The sequence below is a fragment of the Rattus norvegicus genome, chromosome 2, assembly GCF_021556685.1.
Source record: "Rattus norvegicus strain SHRSP/BbbUtx chromosome 2, alternate assembly SHRSP_T2T, whole genome shotgun sequence".
NCBI classification, from domain to species: Eukaryota; Metazoa; Chordata; class Mammalia; order Rodentia; family Muridae; genus Rattus; species Rattus norvegicus.
Genome location: NC_141535.1, coordinates 5,794,897 through 5,815,838, shown reverse-complemented (window position 1 = coordinate 5,815,838; position 20,942 = coordinate 5,794,897). Strand labels below are relative to the sequence as shown.

At 36.4% G+C, this 20,942-nt stretch overlaps 1 protein-coding gene across 12 annotated transcripts in view; it reads left to right on the top strand.

Annotated features, from left to right (window-relative positions):
• The window catches only part of Cast (calpastatin), a 102,404-nt gene that overhangs the window by 15,627 nt on the left and 65,835 nt on the right, over nucleotides 1-20,942 (top strand). For 4 of the 12 annotated variants that reach the window (XM_087616409.1, XM_087616408.1, XM_087616407.1 and 1 more), the window contains exon 1: nucleotides 15,426-15,527. The gene's annotated coding sequence lies outside the window, so the exon portion shown is untranslated. 12 annotated transcript variants of the gene reach the window in all.

Below are 20,942 nucleotides of genomic sequence, written 5' to 3'. Positions count from 1 at the left end.
CAATTCTACCCTGTGTGTGTGTATGTGTGTGTGTGTATGTGTGTGTGTGTGTGTATGTGTGTGTGTGTGTGTGTGTATGTGTGTGTGTGTATGTGTGTGTGTATGTGTGTGTGTGTGTGTGTATGTGTGTGTGTGTATGTGTGTGTGTGTGTGTGTATGTGTGTGTGTGTATGTGTGTGTGTATGTGTGTGTGTATGTGTGTGTGTATGTGTGTGTGTGTGTGTGTATGTGTGTGTGTGTATGTGTGTGTGTGTGTATGTGTGTGTGTATGTGTGTGTGTGTGTGTGTGTGTGTGCTTTCTTCTTGTGAATTTATGCTTTGAGCTATTACTAGCTCCCCATTGTGAGCTACCAGAGCTACCCTGGGTCCCAGAGGTCAAGCTTAGGTTACTATGCACTACAGCAAGAACCTTGACCCAATGAACCATACTGATCCTAATTTTCAATGTTCTGACCATAGACATTTGTGTTGAAAATTCTTCTTTCTGTGGAATGAATATTTTTAAAAATAAAAAGGAAAAGTAAGATTTCATTCTATTTTCTTTGAAATATATAATAAATTCCCATATAAAAACACACACCTTTTTTTCTATGAAAGTATCTTCTAGGGCCACTTAGAGGCAGGGTAGGTTATTGAGTCTTGGTTGGTTGCTGTTGGTTGTGGTTTGCTAAGTAGTTGTGGACAAAGGAGAAAGAACAGGAAGGAAATATTTGATATCCTGATGGAAAAGATCAAACTTGCCCAAACAAACTCTATATCCCTAATCAGAGGAAAGTTATCTAAGGATAATATCACCCCTTTTCCCCCTCTATCCTTTTTTTCTCTCTCATCTTGTGTTAGGGGGTTGAAAGGGTAGAAAAGGGAGACAAAAGAACCCACAAAGTAGCAAACACCAGCTACAATTTATCATGTTGCATTTCACATGCAAACCTTGAAGGTAGAACTGGATAAAAGCCTGTGAGAATTCCTGTACATCGTTGTTAAGAATTCATCACATTTTTCTCAGATGTAGGGACATTCTAAGACCAACAGACACATGGGCTGAGAAGGCCAAAATAGATCCAGAGTCCAGGAAAAGCAAAAACATTTAACACCAGCATCTTTAAATACAGTGGAAGGAAGAAGTCTCCCAAAACCTGTAATCAAATCTATTTAAGGTATTCGACTGACCCATCTGGCCACAATTGGGAAGTATAAGCTTTTTAGAAATTTACTTTAGTGATGTCCTGAAAAGTAAATTTAAAGACAACATGAAAGGATATGATCTTTCAGAGACAAGTTTAGTGATAGATGTGTTCTGTAACAAAAGAGCTATGTAGGTAGCATTAAAGGGAAGTGGACATTTATATGTTTATCTTGTCTGAATAACCTGGCTAGCCTTTTCTTCCTCATCATTATTTACTTCTCCTTCTAACATTTGTAAATCTATTATTGAATGATTCATGTTTCTGATACTATTTTTTTTAACAAAGTCAGTGTTTTTATTTAAAATCGGAGAATTAATATATACTGCTACAAAAATTTGTGTATATTTTTAAATTAATGTTATATATTCACAGTTGTTAAATATATTGACTTTTATTAACTGTTTAAAAGTACTGCATTTAAATATAATTATTTGAAAACAAATTTAAAGGAACCAGTATCATCTCTACAATCTAAAACCCAGAAATATGGCTACCTCTATATCTTTTTGCATTTACCTATGTCTTTGTAATACCACCATATATCCATTTTAATGGAGGACTGGCTTCAAGGCCAACTATGACTAATAAACTCCATGGATATTCACATTCTTTTATGTGAACATAATGTAACTTAGGATGTCCACTTAATCTAAGTCCTTCCATAATCCTCTATTACCTCTAGAATATTAAAAATGCTCAGTACAGGGATTGGGGATTTAGCTCAGTGATAGAGCGCTTGCCTAGGAAGCGCAAGGCCCTGGGTTCGGTCCCCAGCTCCGAAAAAAGAACCAAAAAAAAAAAAAAATGCTCAGTACAAAGTTAATGTCATTGGAATAGTTGTTGTGGTATATTATTTATGGAAAAATAATAAGGGGAACATACCTATGTTCTATACATCTGTAATTTCCCTGAATATCTGTGGTCTATGATTGGTTGACTCCATATATAAGGACAACTGTATGTTTAATGAAATACCATTTTCTAAGCAAAGACAAGAATGGAGCATCATTAATAGGGTATGGACTAGAAATTAGTAATAATTTACTTTGATGAAGATCAATCTTTTCCAGTCAAAATAAAGAAGAGTCATCAACAGGATGTAGTAGCATCATGGACCTATGCGCACTGAGGAGAAAGGGGTTGGAGGATTGACCCTGATTTATATAGCTAGGTTCCTGGCCAATCATGGAAAGATTTTGTCTAAAATACTTTTGGGCAGGATTCCTGCATTATTATCAAATCCTGGTGTGGACTTCTAAATATTATTTTATGGTATATGTCAACTCAAGAGTCCATGCTGACTGCGGATCATTCATTATGGCTTGCGATCTCATGTTTCATTGTCAAATGGGGCATAGTATGTTAGAGATGTGCCAAGATCAGTCTCACTTGGCTTTCCTGCACACTAGTGCCCAATACCAAATCCACTTAAACTCAGGTTCTGATTTTTATATTCAGAATTCCCAATTTTAGTTTTTTTTTTTAGTTGTGTGTATCTTTGTGTGCACACGCATGTTTCTATGAATGTATAGAAGTATGCAGGTGCCTATGTACCCGTGTGCATATGAAGGCCAGAAGTCAACTTTTAGTGTTATCCCTCAGAAGTGGTCTAAGCTTACTACCATACCTAATGCTCAAAAGGAAAAGTTTTACTAACTTACCTCTATCTCTAGCACCCGCCCATGCTCATGTTTAATTCTAAATTTAATTCTAAATTTTATTCACAGTGTAGAGTGTTTTTAATGTTATTTTGGGGGCGGGGAGAAAGCAGAGTTATGTGAATGTAAGCATACTTTCCTATTTAGTTTCCCCCAACAAAGTGAATCAACAAAAAATTATTGTGGATATGTTTGATTTTGCCTCAAGGTTCTGCAGAGAAGGTGACAGATGCAGCTCCATTCTGGTATATTAGGTGACTTATTTGTTTCTTTTGTTGTCTTAGTCCTTGTACACCAGTGTCTTAATTTTGTCTTCAAAGTTTAAACATTCATAAATATACCCCCTTTGTGATTTTTAAATATATTTTTCCTAGCATGTTTGATTTAAAAATGTGTCTCTTTGTTGTACATACTTTAGCTCCTCTTTCTCTAGTGGTGCTAGGGATTGAACCCAGAAATTTATACAGTTTGATAAGTACTGTACCACTCAGCTGTATTTCTACACCTCTCTTTTCTTGATTATATTGAAGCAAACTGCCTCAAGCTGTCTGTAACCTCCCTATAGTGCAGACAAATCCTCTTTTGCTTCCATTCATGTAATACTGAAATTTGATGTGCTAATTATCTGCTTCCAGACAATCCTCTTTTCCAGTTGATAGTTATATTGCACTATTAGTTGTTCTGAAATTGGTCCTTACTGTTTGTAAATTTCTGTTTGTAAATTATGCTCTTTGCAACTTAAAATACAGGTTTAAATGTTATGTTTTACTTGTTTGTGATTCTCTTGTCTTTTATCTCCACTCCAGTCTCCCTGTTATCTTTTTATGTCAGTTATGGTGGCAATACCATTGTGTTTAACAGGACATATACTCTTTCTTCTTGTGCTGTTATTATGTTATGCAATGTTCAGTCTTTTTATCTTCAGGATAAAAATTTCTAACTCCCTTTCTCTAGTATTTTTTTAAGTTTCCCCTTTGTCTTTACTCAAGATTAAATAGACCATTGTCGATCCTTGGAGCTTGACAGTGATATGAGTACACTGCTTTAATTCTGTTCCCTGTGTGTGTTCTTACGTTTTACCTTCTCTGTCGAACGCCTTTTTGGCAGGGAGTATTCAGACCCTGCTAAAATTCCATTTTCTAATGGGATTTTTACTCTGCATGAATCATGTATGAAATAAAATGCAGGGAGGAACTTCATTCCTATTACAGAAAGCCACAGCGAGTTAAAATGTAGAGACCACTGATCATGGGTTACCCAACCCCAACTGATACATATAACAACCTTTACAACTAAGGCTCAGGGACTATCAGAGAAGAAGGGCTAAAAAGATTGTGAGAGCCAGAGGACCAGGATGGGACATCTATTTCAAGGTAGTGTATTCTACATATGAAAGGGAAGGTTGCACTCATGAAACCTCAAAAATATTCTCCCAAACAAGGCCTGAAAAGTGACATTAATTGTCATGGTGTTCTTGTTAGTTTATGTCAAAAAGTAATTTGGCTAAAGTAATTTGGTAAGACTCTCCATTGAGGAAATTCCTTTATAAGATTTGCTTATAGGTAAGTCTGTTTGACTTCTTGATTAATGGTTGATGTAGGAGGGCCTATCCCAGCGTGGATAGTACCAACTCTGAACATCTGGGCCTGAGTTGTGTTAAGAAAGCAAGGTGGTATGCAGCATTTTTTACATGGTCTATTTCATTCCTATCTCCAGGTTTCTATCTTGAGTTCCTGCCCTGACTTCCCTCAGTGAAGGGAAATGAAAAAAAAAAAAACCTTTTCTTCCCAAGTTGCTTTTTGGGCATGGTATTTTAAAATAGTAATTGAAATCCTAACTAAGACATATACCAATGTTGATGGGGGAATCCTTACAAGGCCCCTAGATGATGAACTATGGACAATTAATACTCAGAGAGAGAGAGAGAAAGAGAGAGAGAGAGAGAGAGAGAGAGAGAGAGAGAGAACATATATGAATTAATCACTCTTCTCCAGGGATAATAGATTATCCTGTCCTAAGTGGTCAGAGCTGAACTGTTATACAGTGCACACTAAATTGACGCAACGGGGTTATATATTTGTGTGTGTGTGTATTTGTATGTATATCGACATGTATATGTATAAATGTATATAAGCATGTATATATGTAAATATATGTATTAATCAGGCTTCTCTAGTGCAACAAAACTTATAAAATGAACACGTAAGGGGATTTATTGGAATGGCTTTCAGGTTGCAGTCCAGCTAATCTAACAATGACTGTCTGAACAGAAAGCCTAAGAATGCAGAAGTTGCTCTGTCCATGAGCTGGATGTGTCAGCTGGTCTACAGTAGATGGTAAAATTCCAAAGTAGTAGACTGTAATGCTAGTGAAGGAACGGACTTGCTAGCTGGTTGAAGGAAAGCAGGCAAAGAACAAAACCTTCCTTCTTCCCTGTCCTTATGTAGGCTTCTAGCAGAGGGTGTGGCCCAGATTAAAGGTCCATCTTTCTGCCTCAAGATCCAGATTAAAGGAATGAGTCTTCCTGTTTCAAGATCCGGATTGTAAGTGAATCTACCTACTTCAAATTAAGCAAAATTCCCTCATAGATGTGCCCTGCATTTTGGGATTTTAAAAGTTCTAAATGTAGTCAAGTTGACAACCAAGAATAGCTATCATTATGTGTGTGTGCATATGTGCGTGTGTGTGTATGTATGTATGTATGTATGTATGTATGTATGTATGTATGTTTGTATGTATATATATATATGTGTGTGTATATGTAAGTGTATACATACATATATATTTAGAAAGTAGTCATTAATTTAAGATGAGAGACATAAGAAGAAAAGGAGAAATTATATAAATATAGTATTCATGTATGAAATTCTCAAAAATTTTTAAAATTAAATTCAAAAACAATTCTGCACTAAAATACAAAGACCATACTCCATAGACTTTCATATTATGGTTGTCACAATTCTGTAATTTGTTTCTGTAGCTCCGTATTTTTCTTTTTCTTCCTTATACTTTATCACTCAAAGTCATATAGCATCATGGACCTCCGTGGTATAGCTAGGGTCCTTCCTCCTTGCAGATGGCAAGTGAAGGAAGCTGAGTCAGAGTACAGGGACAGCCAGCAGAGGGCAGCATCTCCAGACTCCTTGACAGCTCAAAGCCAGATGACACTGGAGTTCTTTGCAGATTTATACCCAGAGACTGATAAACAGGAAAAGAAGTAGGAGAAGGAGAAAAGAAGGAGGAGGAAGAGGAGGAGGAGGAAGAGGAAGAAGAAGAGGAGGAAGAGGAGGAAGAGGAGGAGGAGGAGATAAAACAATAGAAACATTGCAAGAATAATTATAGCACTATAATTGAACCTGCCTGCCCTTTAAAAAGGCATATTTTTTCTGGATAATATTTTCAAATAATATGCTCTCATTTCCTGTTACTTAATGTAGTGACTATTAGTATGCAACTGATTTAACAAACATGCCAAAGCCTAAATATTTTAGCAAGGGATTATAAATCATGGTCCACCAAATCTAAGGTGGTGTTAATTAACATGAATAGGTTAAAGGCAAATAAGAAAATAATATAGGAAAATATGAGCAACCTTGTTTTATATTGATTTTAAGGTGTATATTAATTCCTAGAGTAATGAAGCAAGAAATGCATGACTTTAGAACAATAAAATTCAACAATTATCTGATGTTTTTCCATTATTGACATAATTGGAAAGCCATTTTTCACTGCCTTCACACTACAAAATACCTCTACCTGCCTCCCCCTAGGTTATTTTCACTAAAACTAATATTATTTGCTCCTGTGTTTACCCAGATAGGAATCTGAGTAACTTTGGCAGTTTTAATGAAAAGGTATACCTTTTTTCCTTTTTTTTAAGAAGATAAGCATTTGATTTACCTTTGAGAATATTCAGATAGTGTATTACATTTGTTCAGATAGTTCAACAAACAGATCCAACATCATTTTCAACAGTTATTTACATCATTTCAACAGTTATTTGATCATGTTAGTTTCCAAATTAAACCTTTGAAAGTTTCAAGAGTCAATCAGATACAAAAGTTTGTGTACTCAAAACTGTCAGGTAGAGATCCCGTCAGTCACTTGCTGTTCATGGCATGCTAGAGTCAGCATCTCCCCAGTTGAAGACTCAGGGACAGTTTATGTGCTTTAAGTGGGGAAGTGGACCAATATCTCCACACACTTATAGTCACTCTATGTGGAGATGGAAAGAGAATTTTTGGGTTGTACCTGGGAACTCACCAACTTCTTTGCAATGAGGCAGATGCATCATTACTGGGTGTCTCGGTATAAACTTAAAACCTGCTTGTTCTTTTATTATATATTCTTCATATCCATCACTGCAATAATGATTAACTAAAAGTCACCGATAATGCATTAATGTTTCATTAAGATAGATAGATAGATAGATAGATAGATAGATAGATAGACAGACAGACAGACAGACAAACAATAACTTTAAGTTAGAGTCATTTAACTAAAGGCAATCCAGATTTGAATTTTCTTCTCCATGATCCTGATGCCTTTCATGTTCCCTTTCTTGTTTTGAGTCTGAATCCATACCTACCTAAATGTGTTCTGTCTGTGTGTCTCTGTCCCTAACAAAGAGTTTTTCATTACTTTAGGTCAGGGGCATGGAAGAATACATAATTTATTGAACAGCACAAAAAGTATCCCATGGTGGGAAGGGATGGGATACTTCACAGAAATCTTTAACAGATTTTCACAAGAGATTGACTGATTCCAACTTATCAGACAAAATACAACACTATAAACATCATTGTTCACCAGCCATTGTCCACAGTTGTTCAACTCTTATGGTGGTTTTTACATGGTTGCTTTCAGCCTCTATATTTGCTGCTTTCAACTATGCATTACTCTGGGTCAGGGGCATGGAAGAGAACATAATTTAAGATTACAGCTGTGCTGTAGCTTAACTTGATTAACTTGATTAACTTAAAAGTTGATTACTTGGAAATCCAAGGCAAGTAAGGTTGTTACATTGCCCCTTAAAGACAGAGTACACAGTAGGATAGCAGTCTTTAGTGGTAAATTACCTCAAAGTGATCTTCAGTTACCAGGTCCAGCAAAAGTTCCAGTCTCTTAGAATGTAAGAAATGTTTTCATTATACTTCATTGTTACAGTATTTAATCCCTCGTGAGATTTATTAAAATTCTTAGATTGTTACATTTATAGTTACCATAAAATTGGGAAATATTTTGACCATATTTTCTTTAAACTCCTTGTTTCTATACATCCCACCTTTTCTTGGAAGTTGGCAGTTACATGTGAACTAGCAGCTTGACTTTGCCCCACTGTTGCCTGTGGCTGCTCTTTGGCTTTACCCCCGGATTAATACATGTGGATGTGTCTTCCCTTTCCCTCACTAATGGTCATGGATGCTCCTGGTACTTTCCTCTTACCTTTTTGCTCTGTAGGGTCTTTTGGGATATTTTCTGCTGCCATATTTCCAAGTCTTTTCTAATGAGTTCTTAATTTTACTTGCTTTAGTTTTCATTACAGACCCATTATGTTTGCTTGTAGATACTTGACTCATATCTTTATTATACATACCATCATGTCTTTCCTTAGCACATTTAAAACATTTTTTATTTCAGAAGAATTATAGATTCATAGGAATGTGGAATGCTTCAGCAGCATAAATATTGAGTCCTGTTATATACACAAAACTAGAGAATTGATTTTTATACATCATGTAAACATTGTTCTGGCCATGTTGTTATATGTTTAGATCTGTGTATCTAGCAGCACAATCAAAATTCTGGTGTAGGACATGCCAGGTGCCTACTCAACATTTAGGGAATTAGGCCAAAGTGGAACACGCATCAGAAGATCAAAGACTGATGATCTCTGGCCTTATAATTTATGCTGATAAGCACTGGTTTCTTTTCTCTCTGGCTCAAGCTTCCTCTCACTGGCCAGGCAATAGGCTTGGAACTCATTAACTCTTCATGAATTGGAGAAAAAAGAAAGGAAAAGGAAAAAAGTCTTTTATACAAGTAACACACACACACACACACACACACACACACACACACACACACACACACACACTGGTTGGGCCTGACAACCTGTCGCATCAACACCACATGTGTTCATGTATACTTATATGCATACAGTATAACTACACACACACAGGCACACATATGCGCGTGCACACACACACACACACACACACACATACACACACACACAATAACTTTAGCCTTTCCAGGATGACTTCTGACTGGGACACAAGACACATAGTCTCAGAATGTATGAAGAATGATGCTATGTTTTATTTTGTCTTTGCATGTCTTGTCTTAGCTTTTTATTAAACTTCCAGATAGTGTCTTGTTCATATAACTTTTTTAACCATATTTATTCCCTTTAATGACATTAAGTATGTTTTGGGAAAGATTATATATTCTGCAAATAATCCTAGGGGTCTCCACAACTGCTTCTCATTTTTCCATGGTTCCTAGAGGACATTTTCTAAATATAACTCCACTATAGTTACCTTCCTGAAGTACTTTGAGAGTAGTCAACTAGTGGACACCTAGATGTCATCTTGTGAGAACACAGACATAAACATTGCATTTCCTACCTTCTATGACATTGTTTATCCCAAAGGCAAAGAATATTTCAATTCATACTTTTATAGCAGGCATTTCAAGAAGTTAAATAATATTAGTCTGGCTTCTGCTGAGTCTTAAAAATTAATCAAAACCAAATTATCATGTTATACAATAAAATGTTTACTGCCCATATATGTAGAGTACCCATATATGTTATGTTTTCTAATCAGTGTCTTGGCAGCCCATACATATTCAATTTTGTCAATTTTTGTGGAGTTATATCATAAGCCACTTATGAGTCCTTTGACTCAACTTCCCTCATTCACTTCCCATCTGGAGGGAAGGGCTCTGGCTGCACCATAGAGGTCCATGATGCTATATGACTTTGAATGATAGAGTATAGGGAAGAAAAAGAAAAATAAGGAGGTACAGAAACAAATTACAGAATATGAAAGTCTATGGAGTATGGTTTTTGTATTTTGATGTAGAATTATTATTTAGATTGTGAGGTATAGAATGCACATGTTGCTTTTTTTGAAACACATTTATTCAAAGGATACTAGATATGAAGTTATTCATAAATGTGCATTTTATTTTCCTTCTTATTGCCTTTATTTTCTTTTTTTACAATTAAATAGTCTAATAAGAAACTAGAAAAGTCAAAGAAATATTCTTCTCAAATCTCTTAAACTGAAAATATAGCTCAGTTAATAAGATCCTAGTCTAACTTACACAAGGATGTTGTGTGGGCCTTGGATAATATTCCTATCTAAAAGTCAGAAATAATGAATATATATATATATACATATATAAATATGGATACTTTTTTATACTGACTTTTCTCAGTGTGAAATACAAACAATGTGTTTTAATTTTAGGATATAGTTCATTAGAACATTTTATCCTGCCATTTGTCATAATATAACTCCGTCTCATGGGTATGTAGAGGAGACAGTCTGAAGCTGACATCCTGCACTTAGTACCTATGACCATAAAAAAGTTATTTATCCTATACCTCAGTCTTTTCAGCTTTAAAATGGAGATAACTGTAGTAGCAGATTTGTCAGCTAATGTCAAGGTTTAAAGCTTTTGCATTTGGTCCTCAGAACACTGCATGCACTCAGAATGCTGTTTTCTTAGATTTTTTTATTGGAAGAGTGCCATTATTTTCTTTTTGTAGAATAATTGCCTGGCACATCATAAGTATTCAATATTCCCAAGTACTGCATATTCTGTTTTCAATTTTTCATGTTACAGTAGTTCACATTTGAATAAAAATGTACTTGCTTTTATTTTTCTAAGACGTTTTTCTCAGTATAATTATGTCTTTGAGATCTATTGCTAAATCACCTCTATATGGGTTGTGTGACTCATTACACATTCTCTGTTGAACCATAAGAAAGGAGGTAGCCACTGCACTGGGAGTGACATTTTTGGAAGGGTTTCACTTTTATGAAACTTGCTTTTTGAAACACTCCTTATATATTATTTATATACTACTCTTCAGGCAACATTATGAAAATTACAAATATTCACTTACTTTGTGTATGTTTAGTGTGCTAAACTGACTGTTGTTTGATAAAATGTTTGTAGTAGTATAATAGTTTGCACAATGTTATGGTGTACTCTCCCACTGAAATTAATATTTTTGTTTTCTAAGAAAAAAGCAGCAACTTTGAGGAGTAGTCAGCCTCCCAGACCACATGTTGGTAGAGCAGTCACAGCCACCAATGTCAGTCATTCCTGAATCCAAGAAAGCCTTTGATCCTCATTGCTTTACAAGGAAGGCATCTGTGGGTAGGGCACAGAGGGAAAGCAGCAAGCATGCATACATACACCTCAGGATGCCTTCAAGGGCACACTTCCTCTAAAACTCCCTAAACAGTATCACCAATTGGTTCAAGTCTTGGAGCCCACAGGAAGCATTTATCACTTAAACAGCCACATAGTTGCTTGTTTATTAGTTTTGATAATTGATTGAAAGGCCATTACTCACAAAAATTATTGGATATCATACTGTTTCTGTGTTGGAAGAGAGGATGAGCTTCTCTTTTAGAAAATAAATTTATTTATGTGTTTGTTAGCTCCTGTGTGAGCTTTTGTGCATCATGTATGTGCAGGTGCCCTCAGAGGCAAGGAGTGTTAGAAGTACTAGAACTGGAGTTACAAGCAGTTGATAGCTGACATGAGTGGGAACTTGAACCCAGGTTTAAGAGCAATATGGGCTCTTACCCACTAAGCTATTACTGATTTAAAAATCTAGTAAAACCATTTATGGTATAATTATTGCTATACTAACACTATATAATGTGTTTTATAACTATTATTATAATAAATATCTGTAGATAGTCTTGGGCTTTTGCATATATTGCAGGTGAACGATTGTTCTCTGGATTCTTTAGAAAATTATTCAAATCTCTCACATGATCATTCTTCACACCAGGTTCTCTGCTAAGTGTTGTTTATAATTATCTTATAAGATCCATTCATAACATTGATTTATTTATTCCTCTGTTACTTAGGAAACAATGACTCAAGAGTTAGGTTACCTTAATGAGCTCCCCAAGCCAGTAAGATGGAGGTAGGATTGGCCTGGGTTTCCGGAGTAGTCTGTGATGACGCGTTCCATAAACGCAGAGTCTCTTCTTGTAATAGTAACACCTCTGAGCTTTGCAACTTATAAAGGGATTACTGAAACATCACCATTCAACTCAAATGATCACTGTAGCTAGTAGTTTGGAATGCATACAATTTTCCTATTAATCCTATTGCAGTTCTGTGGCTGATTATGTACAAGATTATTTGAAACATTGTATATCTCATAATTCCCTACACAGCATTTTATGTAAATATCTTTTCTTTAAAACTGATGGTTATCACATGAAGTTTGTTAATCTTTTAATTTATGCCATTTGTTTGATGAATGATTGATACTTTAGCTTCTCCAAAATTCTCAAGGTACTTGGCAAAAAAGGAATCCAAACTTTGAAATGTTTGACTAAGGAAGCAGTACTTCTTCAGTGAGCATTAGTGTTGTAGAGTCCCCAACATTAGCAATAAAGGCTAAAACAGTGCAGTTCTCAAAGTCAAACAGCCCTATATTTAAGACTCATAGTCTTTCAATGTTCTTTGCGATTCTTACTGGCTGACAGAAGAGAGATTTGAAAAGGTCTATAGATACACCCAAAATGGTAAATTTGGGCAATAATAGCCCTAGCCTAATATTACAGATGCAACATCTTTTTAACTGACTCTTGAGTATCAAAATAGCTTGTATGGAATGTCTTTATAGAAAATTTTGCTGTTAGAATATAGTAGTCAAAGTTATTTCTGATTAGAATCTACCCTGGATCGTTTAGGATACAAATGAATTTCTTCAGGGAGAGTGTGATGGTTTGTATATGCTTGACAGAGGGAGTGACATTATTAGAAAGGATGGTCATGTTGGAGATGTGTCCCTGTGGGCATGGGCTTTAATTCCCTTGTCCTAACTGTCTGGAAGCCAATCTTCCCCTAAGGGCCTTCAGATGAAGATGTGGAACTCTGAGCTCCTCCTGCACCACTGCCATGCCTTGATAATAATGGACTGAACCTCTCAACCTGTAATCCAGCCCATTTAAATGTTGTCCTTATAAGAGTTGCATTGGTCATGGTGTCTGTTCACAGCAGTAAAGCCCTAACTAAAACAGACAGTAAATAGCTAAAAGATAACTCACAAGAATTAAGCAGAAGGAAACTAAAGCTTTGTTGCCTGGAATACTCCACAGCAGTACAGGGAACATCTCCAGTTAAATCCTGCTACAACCACAGCTCAACATTTAGTTGAGGACCTTATACCAGAAACTTCTGCCATCAAATCCATTTTGTAGCATTTCTGCCTTTATGGATAGAGGCATCCTTACATTGTTCATTTCCAAGCTCATCTTAACAATGACAAAAAAGGTTTATTTTTATTTACATGAATGTGTGTGCCTGGATATAGGTGAGTGGGAGCCCTCAGAAGGCAGAAGGTGTTGGACATGCTGTTATAAGCAATAGCTAATTGCCTGGTGTGGGCTACTAAGAACCAAACTCAGGTGTCCTTGAAGAGGTTAAGCACTCTTAACCTCAGCCTTCTCTGAATTCTCCAAATATAGCACATTTGACTGACCAGTGTAACTAACATGACTCAATCTTTCTTCAAGAGACTATGGATTGTATGAAGGCCATTCTTGTTCAAACTACCACACCAGGCATCTTGAATCATGTTTAGTTTATGAGATAGATGACTGTGTAAATAGGAAAGGCTTTTATTTTAATAATCATACATGTACTTTAATGTACTATAAATGACACTTTAAATTCATCATATCAATAATTTTGCTTAAGACAAGGCTAGATTATCAGTTTAAAGGGAAATCTATTTTAAAATTAATAATCATGATATATATGTAGCAGATTTTAAAATAATATGTAAATAATATATAAATAACTAACATTTGGTGATATGTTCCAGTTGGTAATTCTTATGTTTTTATATACATACTGAATATGTGGGAGTTATTGAGATGAAGTTTTTGATTCAGGACACCTGGAGTGAGGCTTGTATATCCTGCCTTTCTAACAAGCTCCCGGCTGTTGCTTTTGCTATGGTTTAGTGTTTAAATACCTCTGCCTTGGGTTACCTGTGTATCAATGGAGAATTTTGTGGAAATGAAGATTCTCAGGCTTGAGGCTACAGAATTGGTTCCCTAGAGTGGAGCAAAGCCTAGTACTTAAGTATTGAATAGGCGGCCCCATGTAGTGAAAATACCATAGTTTCTGAAAAACCCACTCAGTTGGAGGACAACACTCAGGGAAGATGACAACCACAGCAGTGGCTGGTGAGGGAATCAGTAATTAAGTAACATCCTTGCCTATTTCTGAGCATGGAAACCCCTATCTCCCTGGCCCGCAAGCTAAGAACTGCTGTAAAGTTCACTTCTATCTCTGTGGTTACTATTCTGACTCATCTGGAGCACAGAAGCCTGCCCCACTGCCTTCATTGAAGAACTCACAGCTACCTAATGCCAGAAGCCAGAGTAAAAGGAAAAGGAAAATAATCCACTGGGAGATGCACCTCGACAAGGCAGAAGGCAGATAGTACCACTGTGCTAACAATGGAATGTGGAGAACACAGCAGTTAAGGGGAGAGCTCCCCTCTTTTAATGATCTCTAATTATCATCTCTTTATTGGCTGAATGCATCCTGAGTCTTTGCTCATCTGTCATTACCTGGGTCTAAGGTCTCATTTGTCAAACACTGTACACCTACACTTCCTCAAGTTTAAGCCCAAGCAGAGGGGCCAGGGTGGTTATCCTAGTTGGTTTATGCCTTTAGGAAAACATTGATTTCCTTATGTCTTTTAAAATATGGTAACTAACTGCATCAGTCACTCTGTAACTTGGCTTTCTTTTCAAAAAGTATTGCCTTTCCCTTAATTAATTAATTAATTAATTATCAACCTAGAATAGCAGTATAGATTTCTGAATTTATAAATTTGGTGGTTTCAGATCTATTCTTCAGTTTTCAATCATGAAAATGATTTAGTACAATTCATATTATGTTAAACTGTTCTTCTAAAAATCCAATATGAAGTTTTAGAGATTTTTATAATCTGGGATTATCACTGCCATCTTTCATTAACTTCATGGCTTCAATCATTGAGGTTATTTTGTTAGTCAAAAAGTGTTATCCTGGAGCAGTAGACCTGCCAGCCTTTGCTGCTGCGTATAGTACATAGTGTGTGTCCTACATAGTGTGTATTACGGGATACAGAGGAAGTTAACCAGTTTGGATATGCCAAGCCCTACTAAGAAGCACCACTAGGGAGCACTAATGGATTTCGGCCCAGGCGCTGCTGCAGGTTTCAGGTTTCAGGGCCAGCGTTCTGCGGAGGAGGGCGGGAGCCCTGGCATACCTCGCCCCGCCTTGTGAGCCTTGTGCGTCACTCTGCAGGTTCAGTTTAGGCTGGGAACTGAAACGGCAGAGGTTGAATTCGACCGACCCGGAATGCTGTCATTCCCTAAACCAAGCTGAAGTCTTGGCGCCAGTCACACTCTGAGTAAGTACTGACCTAGGTCATACTGCTTCAAAGCCGCTCCTGTCTGTCACAGGCCCAGAATGTATTCCCGGCCAGGGACACATTCTCTTACTGTTGTTATGACTGAAGTTTGTATTTCTTTCCAGATAGGCTCTAAGTTTGAAGGAAATTAACTTACCAGCCTTGCTGTCCATAATACTCTTAATGATCTTATAGCATGGAATTTCTCTGCTGACTGGACATGAAAGATTACAAAACATGGGTTTGTGTCCCCTGGACCTCATGTTGAAAAATCATTAACATCTTATTTAATGATTTGGCTTGACACTTTCTGATCTTTAGCATTAGATGCTCCCTGACCCCACCTACGCTGAAGGTCTGTGACTCCCCCCTCCCCCGCTCCCAAGCCCCTCCTTCATGACTTGTGTTTCAGAGAATGAGCTCACTGTATGTGACCTTTCTGTGTACCTGACACTTACTGGGTGTGGTGGAGCAAGTGTTGTAACATGTTTTAGCTCTGTTTTCCTGAATACAACCAGAGACTGTAGAAAGATAACATCACCAATAGAAACTTTTAAGAACATGTTGTTTTATCAGATTTCAGGATGTCTTCTGTAATGTTAAGGTCCCACATTCTCCAGTTGTTTATACTTTCTGAGAAGGAAGTTCATTATTCCCTCTGTGATCCCTGAGAAAATGAGGCAGAAAGTTTATGCACCTCATTCAGTGTGACTTGGGAGCCAGGGAGTCTTAAAGAACACCCCCCCCCCCATGTGTCCTATTCATCAGTGAGAGCAATGCTTACTCAGCAACTCTGGAAAGTTCCTGCTTGTCAAGATGTTTTTCTAGAGGAAATTTCTGCCTTGCACAGTAGCTCCTTAAGGACAGCTCAAAGGTGGAAAATGTATTCCCTGACCAATGGTTGATATTTTGCTTGTGGGAATGAATTTGACTTTTGTGCAATGATTTTCCAGTATCTGAAATGAGTATTAAATTTCACTAGGATGTGATAAGTGGTGCCACTTGGATTCTAAGAGGCATAAAGTGCTAAAATGAAGTGGAAAAGGCTAGCAAATTTACTTCAAACTAGAAAATTAGCATTAAAGACTGATGGAGAAGGGAGACAGCCATTCGGGTGTGAGAAGCTAAAGAGGGAAACTCTGGGTGTGTGTGTGTGTGTGTGTGTGTGTGTGTGTGTGTGTGTGTGTGTGTGTGTGTTTTAATTTTGTGTCTGTTACAAACTTGAGCTTTGCAAGCTTTGAGATGGCATTTATGAAGCAGCCATTCTGATAAGAATGCTGTCTTTGTGGCAGTTCAGTTGTTTTGACAGAGGATTCCCAGAGCATAAAGGGAGCTGATTATATAGAGTTAGTCTCCAGCAATTTACTTTCAGTTCCTCTATTGTTCTCTGTTAGAACTGGACAAGAATATATCTCTCCCACTAGGAAAATGTAAGAGGTATAGTGTAAAACAATAATTTAGAAGACTGAAACCAGAAAGAAAACTACCAGCCAAATCCAAGTAATTAATCGGAGCTAACTTCTTAAAAATGTCAGATGTTAGTTTTTCTATTGATGATTTATAAGAACAATTGTATCTCACAACTTAGGCAGAAGTACTTCCTTCCCTCAAATATGAACTGTCTGATGAATCTAGGCTTGTATTCCTATGCACACATATATCTTTGTATCTTCACCCTTTTTATAGCTTACAGTTCCCACATTTTGGAAATATTATGAATCTGAAATCTATATATTTCATTCTTATGTTTGGCCAGAGAACATATTTTTCCAATATGCTGCATGAATAATAGGACTTCTGGAATAGCACAGTGGTTCTTCATAAATAATTATATGTTGCTCTGAATGGCTAGAAGGAAAGTAAGTTGGCTACCTGATGCTTTTCAACATATTCTTGGCACTTTTCATGACAGTCCCGACTTTTTCTGTTAACTCCATATTTTAAGGCTAATTTACAACATCTAGAACTTGATGGCTTCTGAGTAAGTCTGTTTATTTGAACATTAGCTATTTTGGTAACAACTGTGCTCATGCTATTAACAAAGAGGCATTGATTAGTTCTTCCCGAGTAGTGCTCTATTATCTACACTAAACAGGAGTAAGTTAGTTCAAAGTGACTGCCATAGGGCCTCATAAAAATAATTAGCAAATTCAATTAATATTGAAACAATATTAATCCTTATGACTATATTTCCTGAAAAATATTGTATTCTCACCTACACTGAGCATTGATGTATCATGGTCATGGTGCAGATATAAAACACTTTTATTATATCCATTTAAAAATTTAGAAATGCAATATCCACCCAATTTATTACTTCCTATGTCTATTAAACAGCTCTCTGTACTTACCAAACATTGAGTCTTATTACATGGGAAGTTATTACATAATCCAGTCTTGTTGGCCTATAGTGACGTCAGTGAATTCAAGTTTTACTATTCTGTGAGCCTGTAAAAAACATAAATTTATCTCTGAATCTCTACAGTATCTGCCATGATACCTTCAACGAAGCATTTGCTCAATAATTATTTCATTAAATGGATTGCAAAATATCTGACCCTCATTTCTATTTTTGCTATAATACACTCAAACTGTAGTCAAGTAACAAACATGTTAAGTTTCAAAAACCATATTTGCAATTTGTAGAGAACCAATAATAACGAATGTTGTTTTACCATTGCTATCTAACCCGAAAGAAGTCTCTACATTGATGCAACAGTACCCAGGGACTCTGTTTATATTAAAACAAAACCAATTTGCAGATTTAAAAACCCTGTGGTTAGATGCTCTTGACTACCTTCCCTTGTGTATGGATTGGATTTGCATTCTCTGTCATGTATGTCAGAGATTTTCATTTTGTCCTGTAGCTTTCCACAGCTAAGCTGGAAACCTCATAGCAGCAGCAGCAGCAGCTGTCCAAACTTCTTTTCAGTGTCCAGTTACTGATTTTGAAGTGTGTGTGTGTGTGTGTGTGTGTGTGTGTGTGTGTGTGTGTGTGTGTTTAATGTACAAAGTACACCAAGGTATAAAATAGGAGAGGGAAGCTTATGGACAGCTAGAATTACCTGCCCCAGAATTTTATGCGTTTCCTACCTCCAGTGACACATTTGGGTCACTCAAGTTTCCGACTTCATATTTGGCATCTAGCATCTGGAGGATGTGTGCCTTTAGCTAAAGCAAATTCCACTGTGTTTGTAAATTCATGATCATCCATTGCCCAGTGCAAGGAATTTTGGGATGGTGTTCAATATGTGCTTGTGGCTCATCTGTTCTTTGTATTTCCCAGCTTCATGCCAATAACTCCGCACAAGGCCTGTAGCAGGATTCCTCTCATCTGGACTTACTGGGTTCCCAGTTCCAGCCGTGGGGTTTCTTTCTGACATCATTGTGAGCCAATTATCTTCCAGTGTGCTCAGAGGAGGTTTCAACAACCGTTAGGCTAAATGATTCATATAACATTTCATTTTCCCTTCTCAGTATTTGTATATTTATAAGATAAAGGTACTTAAGACATATTAATATATCTTAACCTAATAACATAATATTACATATATTTATATATGTCATATACATAAATATGACATATTTATAAATGAAAAACCAGAGTCTCAAAGAGTTTAAATATGTAACAGATAGCAAGATTAACCTTGATTCTGGTTATTGTTTGTTGACAAATCATACAAAGTATAGGACTTAGCTTACTTATAAATTTTATGTATAACTAAGCAGAACGTATATCAAAATTTAAGTAAGCACTGGAAATCAACTTACACTTTTATTGTTGTACCTATTGTGTTAATATTATTTGATTTTTTTTAAATAAATAAGGTTTATGTCTATTGATTGGAATTGGGAAATCTGCTGGTTAGTTTTGTGTCAGCTTGATGCAAGCTAAAGTCATTTGAGAGGAGGGAGACTTAATTGAGAAAATGCCCCCATAAGATTGACAAATGTCTAGGCCATTTTTTGTATTAGTTATTGATGGGAAAGGGCCTAGCTCACTGTGGATGGTACCACCCCTGGTTTATGGTTCTGTGTTCTATTAGAGAGCAGAATAAGCAAGCCACGAGGAGCAAGCCAGATAGCAGCACTCCATGGACTCTGCTTCAGTTCCTTCTTCCAGGTTTCATTGAATTTTTGCTTGGCTTCCCTCAATGTACTGGGACATGGATAAATAAGCCAATTAAAATCTTCCCTCCCCAAGATGGTTTTGGTCATGGTGTTTCATCACAGCAGTAGTTATCCTAACTAAGATAGAAGTAGTAGCTTAATTGGTCTTCTTTAAACCATTTAAATCGGCAGCACAAAAAGAAATATTAGCCATCTTTTAATATAGAAAATATTACTACTTATTAATGCTAAACATTATTAATAATAATAATAATGGCATATATTAATAGGAGTTCTAATACTGTTATATAGTTGAAGTATTAGTGGTATGTAACTAAAAATTCCCTTGCCATGTAAGAAATACAGGACTTTTGCTCAGATTGAGAGATAAGCAGTATTGCTCATTTTGTTAAATTTCAATTGAATTTCAATATACTTTAAAATATACCTTATTCCACTGCATTTCTGCTTGAAATGAGAGTGGAGTGAATTAGTAATAAACTGGGGGGGGGGTGCTTGCTGCTCTGTGAAATAGGCACAGGACAGTTCAGAACTATGCTAAAGGTCACACAGCACTCATGTGATCCAGACTCAGAGTCAAGACCCACAGATACCAATTATTCTCTTTGCAGTCATGCTGACTCTTCAGTATTTGTAAAGATGTTACTTTCTATCAGTGTATATTTTGAATTTCCTAGTGCCATTTTATTTCATTCCCTATTTTAATTTTAGTCATCAGAAAGTCAGCTTGAATAAGAAAACATTGTTATAATTTTTGCCATTTTAACACTTTTATTGTTCAGAGCCAGACACTATGATGCATACCTATAATCCCAGCATTGCAAAGGCAAGGTTAGTTTCTTCTTTGAGAATGATAAAGAAGATTAGTGTATAACTTTTCAGAGCAATGATAACCATAGGACTGCCTGTCATTATAGGACAAATTGAATCAAAGTCAGTAAACTCTTACTGGTTAACTTTGACTTAATGACTTATGTGGACTTTTCTAAGCTTATAGGATGGTCAATGATAGGACTCATAATCAGACACCGTCACCTACTCTTTGATCTTTCTAGCTTGTGTTGAGATCATATATTAGCTGTGGTTATTGTCCAATTGCTAGGCAGCATTTATGTGTTTATTTTTATTACATCAGAGGCCAAAGTTTCATGTATGCTCCACTGCCAAGAGAGATTAATGTTTTGGCACTCAATTTTTATCTTAGATTAGTCATCTTTTTCAATGTGCTCTCATAAATGTATGACGGTCTCTGATGAGCTGTTACTATTCTTCTTTCCCAGATTG